Below are 13,102 nucleotides of genomic sequence, written 5' to 3'. Positions count from 1 at the left end.
ACATGAACCAAATCCAAATCGATCCGCCCGATCACTGGGAGATAATCGTCTTAGGGAAATTGCACTCAGAGTAAAACAAGTTAACCGATTCAGAAGAAAACAGCATAACTTAAACCACAGAAATAGGTTGTTACTTAGTGTTCCAAACCGTGTATCAAAGTAGTATTCGGGGAGGAAAAGAAGCAGGCGACAAAATAAGGGGGAGAACAGTTAATATGTTTTAGCTTTCAAGGTAGAGCCAGTCTCAAGGACACAGGAGAAATGGTTCAAACGTTGACTTAAAGAAGGGGTACGTTTCTACGATACACTTGAAAACTTTCACAGTGGAAATGAAAAAAAAAAACGCGTTTGTCACAAGAGTGGCTTCTACGAAAAGGGTAGTGTTGAAAAATGTTTGTCGTTGGCTTCACTGTCTCAGGTCCTACTGAGAATCGAACTCAGATTGTCAGAGTCAGAGTCTGAAGTGCTAACCATTACACCATGGAACCGTCATATAAGTTCGACCCTGTAAGTTTCACGAAGAAACCAACGGTTTTATTGCGATTATAATTTCGTAAGTATTCGATAAATTTCGGTATCAATTGGAGGATTAAATGATCACGACGAAGATGGGATTCGAACCCACGCGTGCAATGCACAATGGATTAGCAGTCCATCACCTTAACCGCTCGGTCACCTCGTCCACAAACTGATTACAATTTTACTCGAGTAACAATGAACCGTAAGCCTTTTTTCAATAAACATTCCCAGCATTGGGCATGTATGCACAATATTTGAATTATAGAATATGATTTCATGTCGCCCGATGAGGGACTTGAACCCTCGACCTCAGGATTAAAAGTCCCGCGCTCTACCGACTGAGCTAACCGGGCTTACATATTGTGTCTGCCATGATAACCTCACTTGTGTCTTTACTGCACCCTACCAAAGAATGATCTGTTTTACATGATTAATTTTCTAATTAATACAATGCCTCGATAGCGCAGTAGGCAGCGCGCGAGTCTCATAATCTCGAGGTCGTGAGTTCGAACCTCACTCGGGGCAGTTTCTGCATTAGGTTTTTGTTCCAACATTTAGATCCAACTCGCACTGCAAGGGCAGTGTTCGATCGCATCGTTCTCAATTTTAATTCAAACATGAACCAAATCCAAATCGATCCGCCCGATCACTGGGAGATAATCGTCTTAGGGAAATTGCACTCAGAGTAAAACAAGTTAACCGATTCAGAAGAAAACAGCATAACTTAAACCACAGAAATAGGTTGTTACTTAGTGTTCCAAACCGTGTATCAAAGTAGTATTCGGGGAGGAAAAGAAGCAGGCGACAAAATAAGGGGGGAGAACAGTTAATATGTTTTAGCTTTCAAGGTAGAGCCAGTCTCAAGGACACAGGAGAAATGGTTCAAACGTTGACTTAAAGAAGGGGTACGTTTCTACGATACACTTGAAAACTTTCACAGTGGAAATGAAAAAAAAAAAAACGCGTTTGTCACAAGAGTGGCTTCTACGAAAAGGGTAGTGTTGAAAAATGTTTGTCGTTGGCTTCACTGTATTAGGTTCCACTGAGAATCGAACTCAGATTGTCAGAGTCAAAGTCTGAAGTGCTAACCATTACACCATGGAACCGTATATAAGTTCGACCCTGTAAGTTTCACGAAGAAACCAACGGTTTTATTGCGATTATAATTTCGTAAGTATTCGATAAATTTCGGTATCAATTGGAGGATTACATGATTACGACGAAGATGGGATTCGAACCCACGCGTGCAATGCACAATGGATTAGCAGTCCATCACCTTAACCGCTCGGTCACCTCGTCCACAAACTGATTACAATTTTACTCGAGTAACAATGAACCGTAAGCCTTTTTTCAATAAACATTCCCAGCATTGGGCATGTATGCACAATATTTGAATTATAGAATATGATTTCATGTCGCCCGATGAGGGACTTGAACCCTCGACCTCAGGATTAAAAGTCCCGCGCTCTACCGACTGAGCTAACCGGGCTTACATATTGTGTCTGCCATGATAACCTCACTTGTGTCTTTACTGCACCCTACCAAAGAATGATCTGTTTTACATGATTAATTTTCTAATTAATACAATGCCTCGATAGCGCAGTAGGCAGCGCGCGAGTCTCATAATCTCGAGGTCGTGAGTTCGAACCTCACTCGGGGCAGTTTCTGCATTAGGTTTTTGTTCCAACATTTAGATAGATCCAACTCGCACTGCAAGGGCAGTGTTCGATCGCATCGTTCTCAATTTTAATTCAAACATGAACCAAATCCAAATCGATCCGCCCGATCACTGGGAGATAATCGTCTTAGGGAAATTGCACTCAGAGTAAAACAAGTTAACCGATTCAGAAGAAAACAGCATAACTTAAACCACAGAAATAGGTTGTTACTTAGTGTTCCAAACCGTGTATCAAAGTAGTATTCGGGGAGGAAAAGAAGCAGGCGACAAAATAAGGGGGGAGAACAGTTAATATGTTTTAGCTTTCAAGGTAGAGCCAGTCTCAAGGACACAGGAGAAATGGTTCAAACGTTGACTTAAAGAAGGGGTACGTTTCTACGATACACTTGAAAACTTTCACAGTGGAAATGAAAAAAAAAAACGCGTTTGTCACAAGAGTGGCTTCTACGAAAAGGGTAGTGTTGAAAAATGTTTGTCGTTGGCTTCACTGTCTCAGGTCCTACTGAGAATCGAACTCAGATTGTCAGAGTCAGAGTCTGAAGTGCTAACCATTACACCATGGAACCGTCATATAAGTTCGACCCTGTAAGTTTCACGAAGAAACCAACGGTTTTATTGCGATTATAATTTCGTAAGTATTCGATAAATTTCGGTATCAATTGGAGGATTAAATGATCACGACGAAGATGGGATTCGAACCCACGCGTGCAATGCACAATGGATTAGCAGTCCATCACCTTAACCGCTCGGTCACCTCGTCCGCAAACTGATTACAATTTTACTCGAGTAACAATGAACCGTAAGCCTTTTTTCAATAAACATTCCCAGCATTGGGCATGTATGCACAATATTTGAATTATAGAATATGATTTCATGTCGCCCGATAAGGGACTTGAACCCTTGACCTCAGGATTAAAAGTCCCGCGCTCAACCGACTGAGCTAACCGGGCTTATATATTGTGTCTGCCATGATAACCTCACTTGTGTCTTTACTGCACCCTACCAAAGAATGATCTGTTTTACATGATTAATTTTCTAATTAATACAATGCCTCGATAGCGCAGTAGGCAGCGCGCGAGTCTCATAATCTCGAGGTCGTGAGTTCGAACCTCACTCGGGGCAGTTTCTGCATTAGGTTTTTGTTCCAACATTTAGATCCAACTCGCACTGCAAGGGCAGTGTTCGATCGCATCGTTCTCAATTTTAATTCAAACATGAACCAAATCCAAATCGATCCGCCCGATCACTGGGAGATAATCGTCTTAGGGAAATTGCACTCAGAGTAAAACAAGTTAACCGATTCAGAAGAAAACAGCATAACTTAAACCACAGAAATAGGTTGTTACTTAGTGTTCCAAACCGTGTATCAAAGTAGTATTCGGGGAGGAAAAGAAGCAGGCGACAAAATAAGGGGGGAGAACAGTTAATATGTTTTAGCTTTCAAGGTAGAGCCAGTCTCAAGGACACAGGAGAAATGGTTCAAACGTTGACTTAAAGAAGGGGTACGTTTCTACGATACACTTGAAAACTTTCACAGTGGAAATGAAAAAAAAAAACGCGTTTGTCACAAGAGTGGCTTCTACGAAAAGGGTAGTGTTGAAAAATGTTTGTCGTTGGCTTCACTGTCTCAGGTTCTACTGAGAATCGAACTCAGATTGTCAGTGTCAAAGTCTGAAGTGCTAACCATTACACCATGGAACCGTCATATAAGTTCGACCCTGTAAGTTTCACGAAGAAACCAACGGTTTTATTGCGATTATAATTTCGTAAGTATTCGATAAATTTCGGTATCAATTGGAGGATTACATGATTACGACGAAGATGGGATTCGAACCCACGCGTGCAATGCACAATGGATTAGCAGTCCATCACCTTAACCGCTCGGTCACCTCGTCCAGAAACTGATTACAATTTTACTCGAGTAACAATGAACCGTAAGCCTTTTTTCAATAAACATTCCCAGCATTGGGCATGTATGCACAATATTTGAATTATAGAATATGATTTCATGTCGCCCGATGAGGGACTTGAACCCTCGACCTCAGGATTAAAAGTCCCGCGCTCTACCGACTGAGCTAACCGGGCTTACATATTGTGTCTGCCATGATAACCTCACTTGTGTCTTTACTGCACCCTACCAAAGAATGATCTGTTTTACATGATTAATTTTCTAATTAATACAATGCCTCGATAGCGCAGTAGGCAGCGCGCGAGTCTCATAATCTCGAGGTCGTGAGTTCGAACCTCACTCGGGGCAGTTTCTGCATTAGGTTTTTGTTCCAACATTTAGATCCAACTCGCACTGCAAGGGCAGTGTTCGATCGCATCGTTCTCAATTTTAATTCAAACATGAACCAAATCCAAATCGATCCGCCCGATCACTGGGAGATAATCGTCTTAGGGAAATTGCACTCAGAGTAAAACAAGTTAACCGATTCAGAAGAAAACAGCATAACTTAAACCACAGAAATAGGTTGTTACTTAGTGTTCCAAACCGTGTATCAAAGTAGTATTCGGGGAGGAAAAGAAGCAGGCGACAAAATAAGGGGGAGAACAGTTAATATGTTTTAGCTTTCAAGGTAGAGCCAGTCTCAAGGACACAGGAGAAATGGTTCAAACGTTGACTTAAAGAAGGGGTACGTTTCTACGATACACTTGAAAACTTTCACAGTGGAAATGAAAAAAAAAACGCGTTTGTCACAAGAGTGGCTTCTACGAAAAGGGTAGTGTTGAAAAATGTTTGTCGTTGGCTTCACTGTCTCAGGTCCTACTGAGAATCGAACTCAGATTGTCAGAGTCAGAGTCTGAAGTGCTAACCATTACACCATGGAACCGTCATATAAGTTCGACCCTGTAAGTTTCACGAAGAAACCAACGGTTTTATTGCGATTATAATTTCGTAAGTATTCGATAAATTTCGGTATCAATTGGAGGATTAAATGATCACGACGAAGATGGGATTCGAACCCACGCGTGCAATGCACAATGGATTAGCAGTCCATCACCTTAACCGCTCGGTCACCTCGTCCACAAACTGATTACAATTTTACTCGAGTAACAATGAACCGTAAGCCTTTTTTCAATAAACATTCCCAGCATTGGGCATGTATGCACAATATTTGAATTATAGAATATGATTTCATGTCGCCCGATGAGGGACTTGAACCCTCGACCTCAGGATTAAAAGTCCCGCGCTCTACCGACTGAGCTAACCGGGCTTACATATTGTGTCTGCCATGATAACCTCACTTGTGTCTTTACTGCACCCTACCAAAGAATGATCTGTTTTACATGATTAATTTTCTAATTAATACAATGCCTCGATAGCGCAGTAGGCAGCGCGCGAGTCTCATAATCTCGAGGTCGTGAGTTCGAACCTCACTCGGGGCAGTTTCTGCATTAGGTTTTTGTTCCAACATTTAGATCCAACTCGCACTGCAAGGGCAGTGTTCGATCGCATCGTTCTCAATTTTAATTCAAACATGAACCAAATCCAAATCGATCCGCCCGATCACTGGGAGATAATCGTCTTAGGGAAATTGCACTCAGAGTAAAACAAGTTAACCGATTCAGAAGAAAACAGCATAACTTAAACCACAGAAATAGGTTGTTACTTAGTGTTCCAAACCGTGTATCAAAGTAGTATTCGGGGAGGAAAAGAAGCAGGCGACAAAATAAGGGGGGAGAACAGTTAATATGTTTTAGCTTTCAAGGTAGAGCCAGTCTCAAGGACACAGGAGAAATGGTTCAAACGTTGACTTAAAGAAGGGGTACGTTTCTACGATACACTTGAAAACTTTCACAGTGGAAATGAAAAAAAAAAACGCGTTTGTCACAAGAGTGGCTTCTACGAAAAGGGTAGTGTTGAAAAATGTTTGTCGTTGGCTTCACTGTCTCAGGTCCTACTGAGAATCGAACTCAGATTGTCAGAGTCAGAGTCTGAAGTGCTAACCATTACACCATGGAACCGTCATATAAGTTCGACCCTGTAAGTTTCACGAAGAAACCAACGGTTTTATTGCGATTATAAATTCGTAAGTATTCGATAAATTTCGGTATCAATTGGAGGATTAAATGATCACGACGAAGATGGGATTCGAACCCACGCGTGCAATGCACAATGGATTAGCAGTCCATCACCTTAACCGCTCGGTCACCTCGTCCGCAAACTGATTACAATTTTACTCGAGTAACAATGAACCGTAAGCCTTTTTTCAATAAACATTCCCAGCATTGGGCATGTATGCACAATATTTGAATTATAGAATATGATTTCATGTCGCCCGATGAGGGACTTGAACCCTCGACCTCAGGATTAAAAGTCCCGCGCTCTACCGACTGAGCTAACCGGGCTTACATATTGTGTCTGCCATGATAACCTCACTTGTGTCTTTACTGCACCCTACCAAAGAATGATCTGTTTTACATGATTAATTTTCTAATTAATACAATGCCTCGATAGCGCAGTAGGCAGCGCGCGAGTCTCATAATCTCGAGGTCGTGAGTTCGAACCTCACTCGGGGCAGTTTCTGCATTAGGTTTTTGTTCCAACATTTAGATCCAACTCGCACTGCAAGGGCAGTGTTCGATCGCATCGTTCTCAATTTTAATTCAAACATGAACCAAATCCAAATCGATCCGCCCGATCACTGGGAGATAATCGTCTTAGGGAAATTGCACTCAGAGTAAAACAAGTTAACCGATTCAGAAGAAAACAGCATAACTTAAACCACAGAAATAGGTTGTTACTTAGTGTTCCAAACCGTGTATCAAAGTAGTATTCGGGGAGGAAAAGAAGCAGGCGACAAAATAAGGGGGGAGAACAGTTAATATGTTTTAGCTTTCAAGGTAGAGCCAGTCTCAAGGACACAGGAGAAATGGTTCAAACGTTGACTTAAAGAAGGGGTACGTTTCTACGATACACTTGAAAACTTTCACAGTGGAAATGAAAAAAAAAACGCGTTTGTCACAAGAGTGGCTTCTACGAAAAGGGTAGTGTTGAAAAATGTTTGTCGTTGGCTTCACTGTCTCAGGTTCTACTGAGAATCGAACTCAGATTGTCAGAGTCAAAGTCTGAAGTGCTAACCATTACACCATGGAACCGTCATATAAGTTCGACCCTGTAAGTTTCACGAAGAAACCAACGGTTTTATTGCGATTATAATTTCGTAAGTATTCGATAAATTTCGGTATCAATTGGAGGATTAAATGATCACGACGAAGATGGGATTCGAACCCACGCGTGCAATGCACAATGGATTAGCAGTCCATCACCTTAACCGCTCGGTCACCTCGTCTGCAAACTGATTACAATTTTACTCGAGTAACAATGAACCGTAAGCCTTTTTTCAATAAACATTCCCAGCATTGGGCATGTATGCACAATATTTGAATTATAGAATATGATTTCATGTCGCCCGATGAGGGACTTGAACCCTCGACCTCAGGATTAAAAGTCCCGCGCTCTACCGACTGAGCTAACCGGGCTTACATATTGTGTCTGCCATGATAACCTCACTTGTGTCTTTAATGCACCCTACCAAAGAATGATCTGTTTTACATGATTAATTTTCTAATTAATACAATGCCTCGATAGCGCAGTAGGCAGCGCGCGAGTCTCATAATCTCGAGGTCGTGAGTTCGAACCTCACTCGGGGCAGTTTCTGCAGAAGATTTGTTTTGTTTTGTTTTGTTTTGTTTTGTTTAGTTTTGTTTTGTTTTGTTTTTTTGTTTTGTTGTGTTTTGTTTTGTTTTGTTTTGTTTTGTTTTGTTTTGTTTTGTTTTGTTTTGTTTTGTTTTGTTTTGTTTTGTTTTGTTTTGTTTTGTTTTGTTTTGTTTTGTTTTGTTTTGTATTGTTTTTTTGTTTTGTTTTGTATTGTTTTGTTTTGTTTTGTTTTGTTTTGTTTTGTTTTGTTTTGTTTTGTTTTGTTTTGTTTTGTTTTGTTTTGTTTTGTTTTGTTTTGTTTTGTTTTGTTTTGTTTTGTTTTGTTTTGTTTTGTTTTGTTTTGTTTTGTTTTGTTTTGTTTTGTTTTGTTTTGTTTTGTTTTGTTTTGTTTTGTTTTGTTTTGTTTTGTTTTGTTTTGTTTTGTTTTGTTTTGTTTTGTTTTGTTTTGTTTTGTTTTGTTTAACTGGAGTGATGGTGTGGTCTGCCAGTCTCACTTTGGGTAAAGTAACATTCAGAACACAAGTAATTTGCTTAAACGAATTGGGGAAATAAATTTCTTATCCATTTGTTAAACACCTGTTGTGGCCCTTGGTTAAGTTTCTTAACTAGTCACTCATCATTCGCCAGTGGATTTGTGGCGCAATGGATAATGCGCCTGACTACGGATCAGGACCAGGTTCGACTACTGGCAGGCTCGTAGAAAACGTGAAACGTAAAGAACATTGATTGATAATGGTTTTTGAAGCCGTGTTTAACTGGAGTGATGGTGTGGTCTTAGAGGTCGTGCCAGCAGTCAAGTGGCCTGACGTCGGTAGCTTTTGTCTCAATCCATATTTAAGGCCAATACAGCAACGTTTCGCAAAGTGGGAGACTAGCTTAGTGGAGATTGCTGCAAAATGGGAATGTGTGGAGTTTGTACAGAAAGAAACCTTTGGGATGTCTTAACGGATGACGAAGCGTGGTCTTTTCTACAATACTTCACTTACCGCAATGACTGGAGGCATCCCTTCTATTTCGAGGAAGGAATTTGGTTCACTGAATGGAGTATCGTACAAAACATTTCCACTAAAGAACCCTGCAAGCCTTGCCAGGTCGCTGAATCCTACCATCACGGTGACGGTGTTCATAAGTGTATGTTAAGTAAAAAGAATCTCCCTTCGGTCTGCCAGTCTCACTTTGGGTAAAGTAACATTCAGAACACAAGTAATTTGCTTAAACGAATTGGGGAAATAAATTTCTTATCCATTTGTTAAACACCTGTTGTGGCCCTTGGTTAAGTTTCTTAACTAGTCACTCATCATTCGCCAGTGGATGTGTGGCGCAATGGATAACGCGCCTGACTACGGATCAGGAGATTCCAGGTTCGACTCCTGGCAGGTTCATTGAAAACGTGAAACGTAAAGAACATTGATTGATAATGGTTTTTGAAGCCGTGTTTAACTGGAGTGATGGTGTGGTCTTAGAGGTCGTGCCAGCAGTCAAGTGGCCTGACGTCGGTAGCTTTTGTCTCAATCCATATTTAAGGCCAATACAGCAACGTTTCGCAAAGTGGGAGACTAGCTTAGTGGAGATTGCTGCAAAATGGGAATGTGTGGAGTTTGTACAGAAAGAAACCTTTGGGATGTCTTAACGGATGACGAAGCGTGGTCTTTTCTACAATACTTCACTTACCGCAATGACTGGAGGCATCCCTTCTATTTCGAGGAAGGAATTTGGTTCACTGAATGGAGTATCGTACAAAACATTTCCACTAAAGAACCCTGCAAGCCTTGCCAGGTCGCTGAATCCTACCATCACGGTGACGGTGTTCATAAGTGTATGTTAAGTAAAAAGAATCTCCCTTCGGTCTGCCAGTCTCACTTTGGGTAAAGTAACATTCAGAACACAAGTAATTTGCTTAAACGAATTGGGGAAATAAATTTCTTATCCATTTGTTAAACACCTGTTGTGGCCCTTGGTTAAGTTTCTTAACTAGTCACTCATCATTCGCCAGTGGATGTGTGGCGCAATGGATAACGCGCCTGACTACGGATCAGGAGATTCCAGGTTCGACTCCTGGCAGGTTCATTGAAAACGTGAAACGTAAAGAACATTGATTGATAATGGTTTTTGAAGCCGTGTTTAACTGGAGTGATGGTGTGGTCTTAGAGGTCGTGCCAGCAGTCAAGTGGCCTGACGTCGGTAGCTTTTGTCTCAATCCATATTTAAGGCCAATACAGCAACGTTTCGCAAAGTGGGAGACTAGCTTAGTGGAGATTGCTGCAAAATGGGAATGTGTGGAGTTTGTACAGAAAGAAACCTTTGGGATGTCTTAACGGATGACGAAGCGTGGTCTTTTCTACAATACTTCACTTACCGCAATGACTGGAGGCATCCCTTCTATTTCGAGGAAGGAATTTGGTTCACTGAATGGAGTATCGTACAAAACATTTCCACTAAAGAACCCTGCAAGCCTTGCCAGGTCGCTGAATCCTACCATCACGGTGACGGTGTTCATAAGTGTATGTTAAGTAAAAAGAATCTCCCTTCGGTCTGCCAGTCTCACTTTGGGTAAAGTAACATTCAGAACACAAGTAATTTGCTTAAACGAATTGGGGAAATAAATTTCTTATCCATTTGTTAAACACCTGTTGTGGCCCTTGGTTAAGTTTCTTAACTAGTCACTCATCATTCGCCAGTGGATGTGTGGCGCAATGGATAACGCGCCTGACTACGGATCAGGAGATTCCAGGTTCGATCCCTGGCAGGTTCATTGAAAACGTGAAACGTAAAGAACATTGATTGATAATGGTTTTTGAAGCCGTGTTTAACTGGAGTGATGGTGTGGTCTTAGAGGTCGTGCCAGCAGTCAAGTGGCCTGACGTCGGTAGCTTTTGTCTCAATCCATATTTAAGGCCAATACAGCAACGTTTCGCAAAGTGGGAGACTAGCTTAGTGGAGATTGCTGCAAAATGGGAATGTGTGGAGTTTGTACAGAAAGAAACCTTTGGGATGTCTTAACGGATGACGAAGCGTGGTCTTTTCTACAATACTTCACTTACCGCAATGACTGGAGGCATCCCTTCTATTTCGAGGAAGGAATTTGGTTCACTGAATGGAGTATCGTACAAAACATTTCCACTAAAGAACCCTGCAAGCCTTGCCAGGTCGCTGAATCCTACCATCACGGTGACGGTGTTCATAAGTGTATGTTAAGTAAAAAGAATCTCCCTTCGGTCTGCCAGTCTCACTTTGGGTAAAGTAACATTCAGAACACAAGTAATTTGCTTAAACGAATTGGGGAAATAAATTTCTTATCCATTTGTTAAACACCTGTTGTGGCCCTTGGTTAAGTTTCTTAACTAGTCACTCATCATTCGCCAGTGGATTTGTGGCGCAATGGATAACGCGCCTGACTACGGATCAGGAGATTCCAGGTTCGATCCCTGGCAGGTTCATTGAAAACGTGAAACGTAAAGAACATTGATTGATAATGGTTTTTGAAGCCGTGTTTAACTGGAGTGATGGTGTGGTCTTAGAGGTCGTGCCAGCAGTCAAGTGGCCTGACGTCGGTAGCTTTTGTCTCAATCCATATTTAAGGCCAATACAGCAACGTTTCGCAAAGTGGGAGACTAGCTTAGTGGAGATTGCTGCAAAATGGGAATGTGTGGAGTTTGTACAGAAAGAAACCTTTGGGATGTCTTAACGGATGACGAAGCGTGGTCTTTTCTACAATACTTCACTTACCGCAATGACTGGAGGCATCCCTTCTATTTCGAGGAAGGAATTTGGTTCACTGAATGGAGTATCGTACAAAACATTTCCACTAAAGAACCCTGCAAGCCTTGCCAGGTCGCTGAATCCTACCATCACGGTGACGGTGTTCATAAGTGTATGTTAAGTAAAAAGAATCTCCCTTCGGTCTGCCAGTCTCACTTTGGGTAAAGTAACATTCAGAACACAAGTAATTTGCTTAAACGAATTGGGGAAATAAATTTCTTATCCATTTGTTAAACACCTGTTGTGGCCCTTGGTTAAGTTTCTTAACTAGTCACTCATCATTCGCCAGTGGATGTGTGGCGCAATGGATAACGCGCCTGACTACGGATCAGGAGATTCCAGGTTCGACTCCTGGCAGGTTCATTGAAAACGTGAAACGTAAAGAACATTGATTGATAATGGTTTTTGAAGCCGTGTTTAACTGGAGTGATGGTGTGGTCTTAGAGGTCGTGCCAGCAGTCAAGTGGCCTGACGTCGGTAGCTTTTGTCTCAATCCATATTTAAGGCCAATACAGCAACGTTTCGCAAAGTGGGAGACTAGCTTAGTGGAGATTGCTGCAAAATGGGAATGTGTGGAGTTTGTACAGAAAGAAACCTTTGGGATGTCTTAACGGATGACGAAGCGTGGTCTTTTCTACAATACTTCACTTACCGCAATGACTGGAGGCATCCCTTCTATTTCGAGGAAGGAATTTGGTTCACTGAATGGAGTATCGTACAAAACATTTCCACTAAAGAACCCTGCAAGCCTTGCCAGGTCGCTGAATCCTACCATCACGGTGACGGTGTTCATAAGTGTATGTTAAGTAAAAAGAATCTCCCTTCGGTCTGCCAGTCTCACTTTGGGTAAAGTAACATTCAGAACACAAGTAATTTGCTTAAACGAATTGGGGAAATAAATTTCTTATCCATTTGTTAAACACCTGTTGTGGCCCTTGGTTAAGTTTCTTAACTAGTCACTCATCATTCGCCAGTGGATTTGTGGCGCAATGGATAACGCGCCTGACTACGGATCAGGAGATTCCAGGTTCGACTCCTGGCAGGCTCATTGAAAACGTGAAACGTAAAGAACATTGATTGATAATGGTTTTTGAAGCCGTGTTTAACTGGAGTGATGGTGTGGTCTTAGAGGTCGTGCCAGCAGTCAAGTGGCCTGACGTCGGTAGCTTTTGTCTCAATCCATATTTAAGGCCAATACAGCAACGTTTCGCAAAGTGGGAGACTAGCTTAGTGGAGATTGCTGCAAAATGGGAATGTGTGGAGTTTGTACAGAAAGAAACCTTTGGGATGTCTTAACGGATGACGAAGCGTGGTCTTTTCTACAATACTTCACTTACCGCAATGACTGGAGGCATCCCTTCTATTTCGAGGAAGGAATTTGGTTCACTGAATGGAGTATCGTACAAAACATTTCCACTAAAGAACCCTGCAAGCCTTGCCAGGTCGCTGAATCCTACCATCACGGTGACGGTGTTCATAAG

General features: G+C 41.7%; 33 non-coding genes across 33 annotated transcripts; 13 read left to right on the top strand and 20 right to left on the bottom strand.

Annotated features, from left to right (window-relative positions):
- Nucleotides 1–416: 416 nt before the first annotated feature.
- Trnaq-cug (transfer RNA glutamine (anticodon CUG)) lies at nucleotides 417–488 on the bottom strand. The gene has a single exon. It is a non-coding gene; the product is annotated as a tRNA-Gln (tRNA).
- Nucleotides 489–600: 112 nt separating this feature from the next.
- Trnas-gcu (transfer RNA serine (anticodon GCU)) lies at nucleotides 601–682 on the bottom strand. Its single transcript has one exon. It is a non-coding gene; the product is annotated as a tRNA-Ser (tRNA).
- Nucleotides 683–799: 117 nt separating this feature from the next.
- Nucleotides 800–872, bottom strand: Trnak-uuu (transfer RNA lysine (anticodon UUU)). Its single transcript has one exon. It is a non-coding gene; the product is annotated as a tRNA-Lys (tRNA).
- A 99-nt stretch (nucleotides 873–971) lies between these two features.
- On the top strand, nucleotides 972–1,044 carry Trnam-cau (transfer RNA methionine (anticodon CAU)). Its single transcript has one exon. It is a non-coding gene; the product is annotated as a tRNA-Met (tRNA).
- Nucleotides 1,045–1,553: 509 nt separating this feature from the next.
- On the bottom strand, nucleotides 1,554–1,625 carry Trnaq-uug (transfer RNA glutamine (anticodon UUG)). The gene has a single exon. It is a non-coding gene; the product is annotated as a tRNA-Gln (tRNA).
- A 111-nt stretch (nucleotides 1,626–1,736) lies between these two features.
- On the bottom strand, nucleotides 1,737–1,818 carry Trnas-gcu (transfer RNA serine (anticodon GCU)). Its single transcript has one exon. It is a non-coding gene; the product is annotated as a tRNA-Ser (tRNA).
- A 117-nt stretch (nucleotides 1,819–1,935) lies between these two features.
- Trnak-uuu (transfer RNA lysine (anticodon UUU)) lies at nucleotides 1,936–2,008 on the bottom strand. The gene has a single exon. It is a non-coding gene; the product is annotated as a tRNA-Lys (tRNA).
- Nucleotides 2,009–2,107: 99 nt separating this feature from the next.
- Nucleotides 2,108–2,180, top strand: Trnam-cau (transfer RNA methionine (anticodon CAU)). Its single transcript has one exon. It is a non-coding gene; the product is annotated as a tRNA-Met (tRNA).
- Nucleotides 2,181–2,691: 511 nt separating this feature from the next.
- On the bottom strand, nucleotides 2,692–2,763 carry Trnaq-cug (transfer RNA glutamine (anticodon CUG)). The gene has a single exon. It is a non-coding gene; the product is annotated as a tRNA-Gln (tRNA).
- A 112-nt stretch (nucleotides 2,764–2,875) lies between these two features.
- Nucleotides 2,876–2,957, bottom strand: Trnas-gcu (transfer RNA serine (anticodon GCU)). Its single transcript has one exon. It is a non-coding gene; the product is annotated as a tRNA-Ser (tRNA).
- A 117-nt stretch (nucleotides 2,958–3,074) lies between these two features.
- On the bottom strand, nucleotides 3,075–3,147 carry Trnak-uuu (transfer RNA lysine (anticodon UUU)). The gene has a single exon. It is a non-coding gene; the product is annotated as a tRNA-Lys (tRNA).
- Nucleotides 3,148–3,246: 99 nt separating this feature from the next.
- Nucleotides 3,247–3,319, top strand: Trnam-cau (transfer RNA methionine (anticodon CAU)). Its single transcript has one exon. It is a non-coding gene; the product is annotated as a tRNA-Met (tRNA).
- Nucleotides 3,320–4,010: 691 nt separating this feature from the next.
- Nucleotides 4,011–4,092, bottom strand: Trnas-gcu (transfer RNA serine (anticodon GCU)). Its single transcript has one exon. It is a non-coding gene; the product is annotated as a tRNA-Ser (tRNA).
- A 117-nt stretch (nucleotides 4,093–4,209) lies between these two features.
- Nucleotides 4,210–4,282, bottom strand: Trnak-uuu (transfer RNA lysine (anticodon UUU)). Its single transcript has one exon. It is a non-coding gene; the product is annotated as a tRNA-Lys (tRNA).
- A 99-nt stretch (nucleotides 4,283–4,381) lies between these two features.
- Nucleotides 4,382–4,454, top strand: Trnam-cau (transfer RNA methionine (anticodon CAU)). Its single transcript has one exon. It is a non-coding gene; the product is annotated as a tRNA-Met (tRNA).
- A 505-nt stretch (nucleotides 4,455–4,959) lies between these two features.
- Nucleotides 4,960–5,031, bottom strand: Trnaq-cug (transfer RNA glutamine (anticodon CUG)). The gene has a single exon. It is a non-coding gene; the product is annotated as a tRNA-Gln (tRNA).
- Nucleotides 5,032–5,143: 112 nt separating this feature from the next.
- On the bottom strand, nucleotides 5,144–5,225 carry Trnas-gcu (transfer RNA serine (anticodon GCU)). The gene has a single exon. It is a non-coding gene; the product is annotated as a tRNA-Ser (tRNA).
- A 117-nt stretch (nucleotides 5,226–5,342) lies between these two features.
- Trnak-uuu (transfer RNA lysine (anticodon UUU)) lies at nucleotides 5,343–5,415 on the bottom strand. Its single transcript has one exon. It is a non-coding gene; the product is annotated as a tRNA-Lys (tRNA).
- Nucleotides 5,416–5,514: 99 nt separating this feature from the next.
- Nucleotides 5,515–5,587, top strand: Trnam-cau (transfer RNA methionine (anticodon CAU)). Its single transcript has one exon. It is a non-coding gene; the product is annotated as a tRNA-Met (tRNA).
- A 507-nt stretch (nucleotides 5,588–6,094) lies between these two features.
- Nucleotides 6,095–6,166, bottom strand: Trnaq-cug (transfer RNA glutamine (anticodon CUG)). Its single transcript has one exon. It is a non-coding gene; the product is annotated as a tRNA-Gln (tRNA).
- A 112-nt stretch (nucleotides 6,167–6,278) lies between these two features.
- Nucleotides 6,279–6,360, bottom strand: Trnas-gcu (transfer RNA serine (anticodon GCU)). The gene has a single exon. It is a non-coding gene; the product is annotated as a tRNA-Ser (tRNA).
- Nucleotides 6,361–6,477: 117 nt separating this feature from the next.
- On the bottom strand, nucleotides 6,478–6,550 carry Trnak-uuu (transfer RNA lysine (anticodon UUU)). The gene has a single exon. It is a non-coding gene; the product is annotated as a tRNA-Lys (tRNA).
- A 99-nt stretch (nucleotides 6,551–6,649) lies between these two features.
- Trnam-cau (transfer RNA methionine (anticodon CAU)) lies at nucleotides 6,650–6,722 on the top strand. Its single transcript has one exon. It is a non-coding gene; the product is annotated as a tRNA-Met (tRNA).
- Nucleotides 6,723–7,228: 506 nt separating this feature from the next.
- On the bottom strand, nucleotides 7,229–7,300 carry Trnaq-uug (transfer RNA glutamine (anticodon UUG)). Its single transcript has one exon. It is a non-coding gene; the product is annotated as a tRNA-Gln (tRNA).
- A 112-nt stretch (nucleotides 7,301–7,412) lies between these two features.
- Trnas-gcu (transfer RNA serine (anticodon GCU)) lies at nucleotides 7,413–7,494 on the bottom strand. The gene has a single exon. It is a non-coding gene; the product is annotated as a tRNA-Ser (tRNA).
- A 117-nt stretch (nucleotides 7,495–7,611) lies between these two features.
- Trnak-uuu (transfer RNA lysine (anticodon UUU)) lies at nucleotides 7,612–7,684 on the bottom strand. The gene has a single exon. It is a non-coding gene; the product is annotated as a tRNA-Lys (tRNA).
- A 99-nt stretch (nucleotides 7,685–7,783) lies between these two features.
- Trnam-cau (transfer RNA methionine (anticodon CAU)) lies at nucleotides 7,784–7,856 on the top strand. The gene has a single exon. It is a non-coding gene; the product is annotated as a tRNA-Met (tRNA).
- A 1,315-nt stretch (nucleotides 7,857–9,171) lies between these two features.
- Trnar-acg (transfer RNA arginine (anticodon ACG)) lies at nucleotides 9,172–9,244 on the top strand. The gene has a single exon. It is a non-coding gene; the product is annotated as a tRNA-Arg (tRNA).
- A 612-nt stretch (nucleotides 9,245–9,856) lies between these two features.
- On the top strand, nucleotides 9,857–9,929 carry Trnar-acg (transfer RNA arginine (anticodon ACG)). Its single transcript has one exon. It is a non-coding gene; the product is annotated as a tRNA-Arg (tRNA).
- Nucleotides 9,930–10,541: 612 nt separating this feature from the next.
- Trnar-acg (transfer RNA arginine (anticodon ACG)) lies at nucleotides 10,542–10,614 on the top strand. The gene has a single exon. It is a non-coding gene; the product is annotated as a tRNA-Arg (tRNA).
- A 612-nt stretch (nucleotides 10,615–11,226) lies between these two features.
- Nucleotides 11,227–11,299, top strand: Trnar-acg (transfer RNA arginine (anticodon ACG)). The gene has a single exon. It is a non-coding gene; the product is annotated as a tRNA-Arg (tRNA).
- A 612-nt stretch (nucleotides 11,300–11,911) lies between these two features.
- On the top strand, nucleotides 11,912–11,984 carry Trnar-acg (transfer RNA arginine (anticodon ACG)). The gene has a single exon. It is a non-coding gene; the product is annotated as a tRNA-Arg (tRNA).
- A 612-nt stretch (nucleotides 11,985–12,596) lies between these two features.
- Nucleotides 12,597–12,669, top strand: Trnar-acg (transfer RNA arginine (anticodon ACG)). The gene has a single exon. It is a non-coding gene; the product is annotated as a tRNA-Arg (tRNA).
- Nucleotides 12,670–13,102: the final 433 nt, after the last annotated feature.

This window comes from Daphnia carinata, chromosome 2 (assembly GCF_022539665.2).
Source record: "Daphnia carinata strain CSIRO-1 chromosome 2, CSIRO_AGI_Dcar_HiC_V3, whole genome shotgun sequence".
NCBI classification, from domain to species: domain Eukaryota; kingdom Metazoa; phylum Arthropoda; class Branchiopoda; order Diplostraca; family Daphniidae; genus Daphnia; species Daphnia carinata.
The sequence above is the reverse complement of the archived record's forward strand: the minus strand, read 5'-3'. Positions and strand labels throughout refer to the sequence as shown.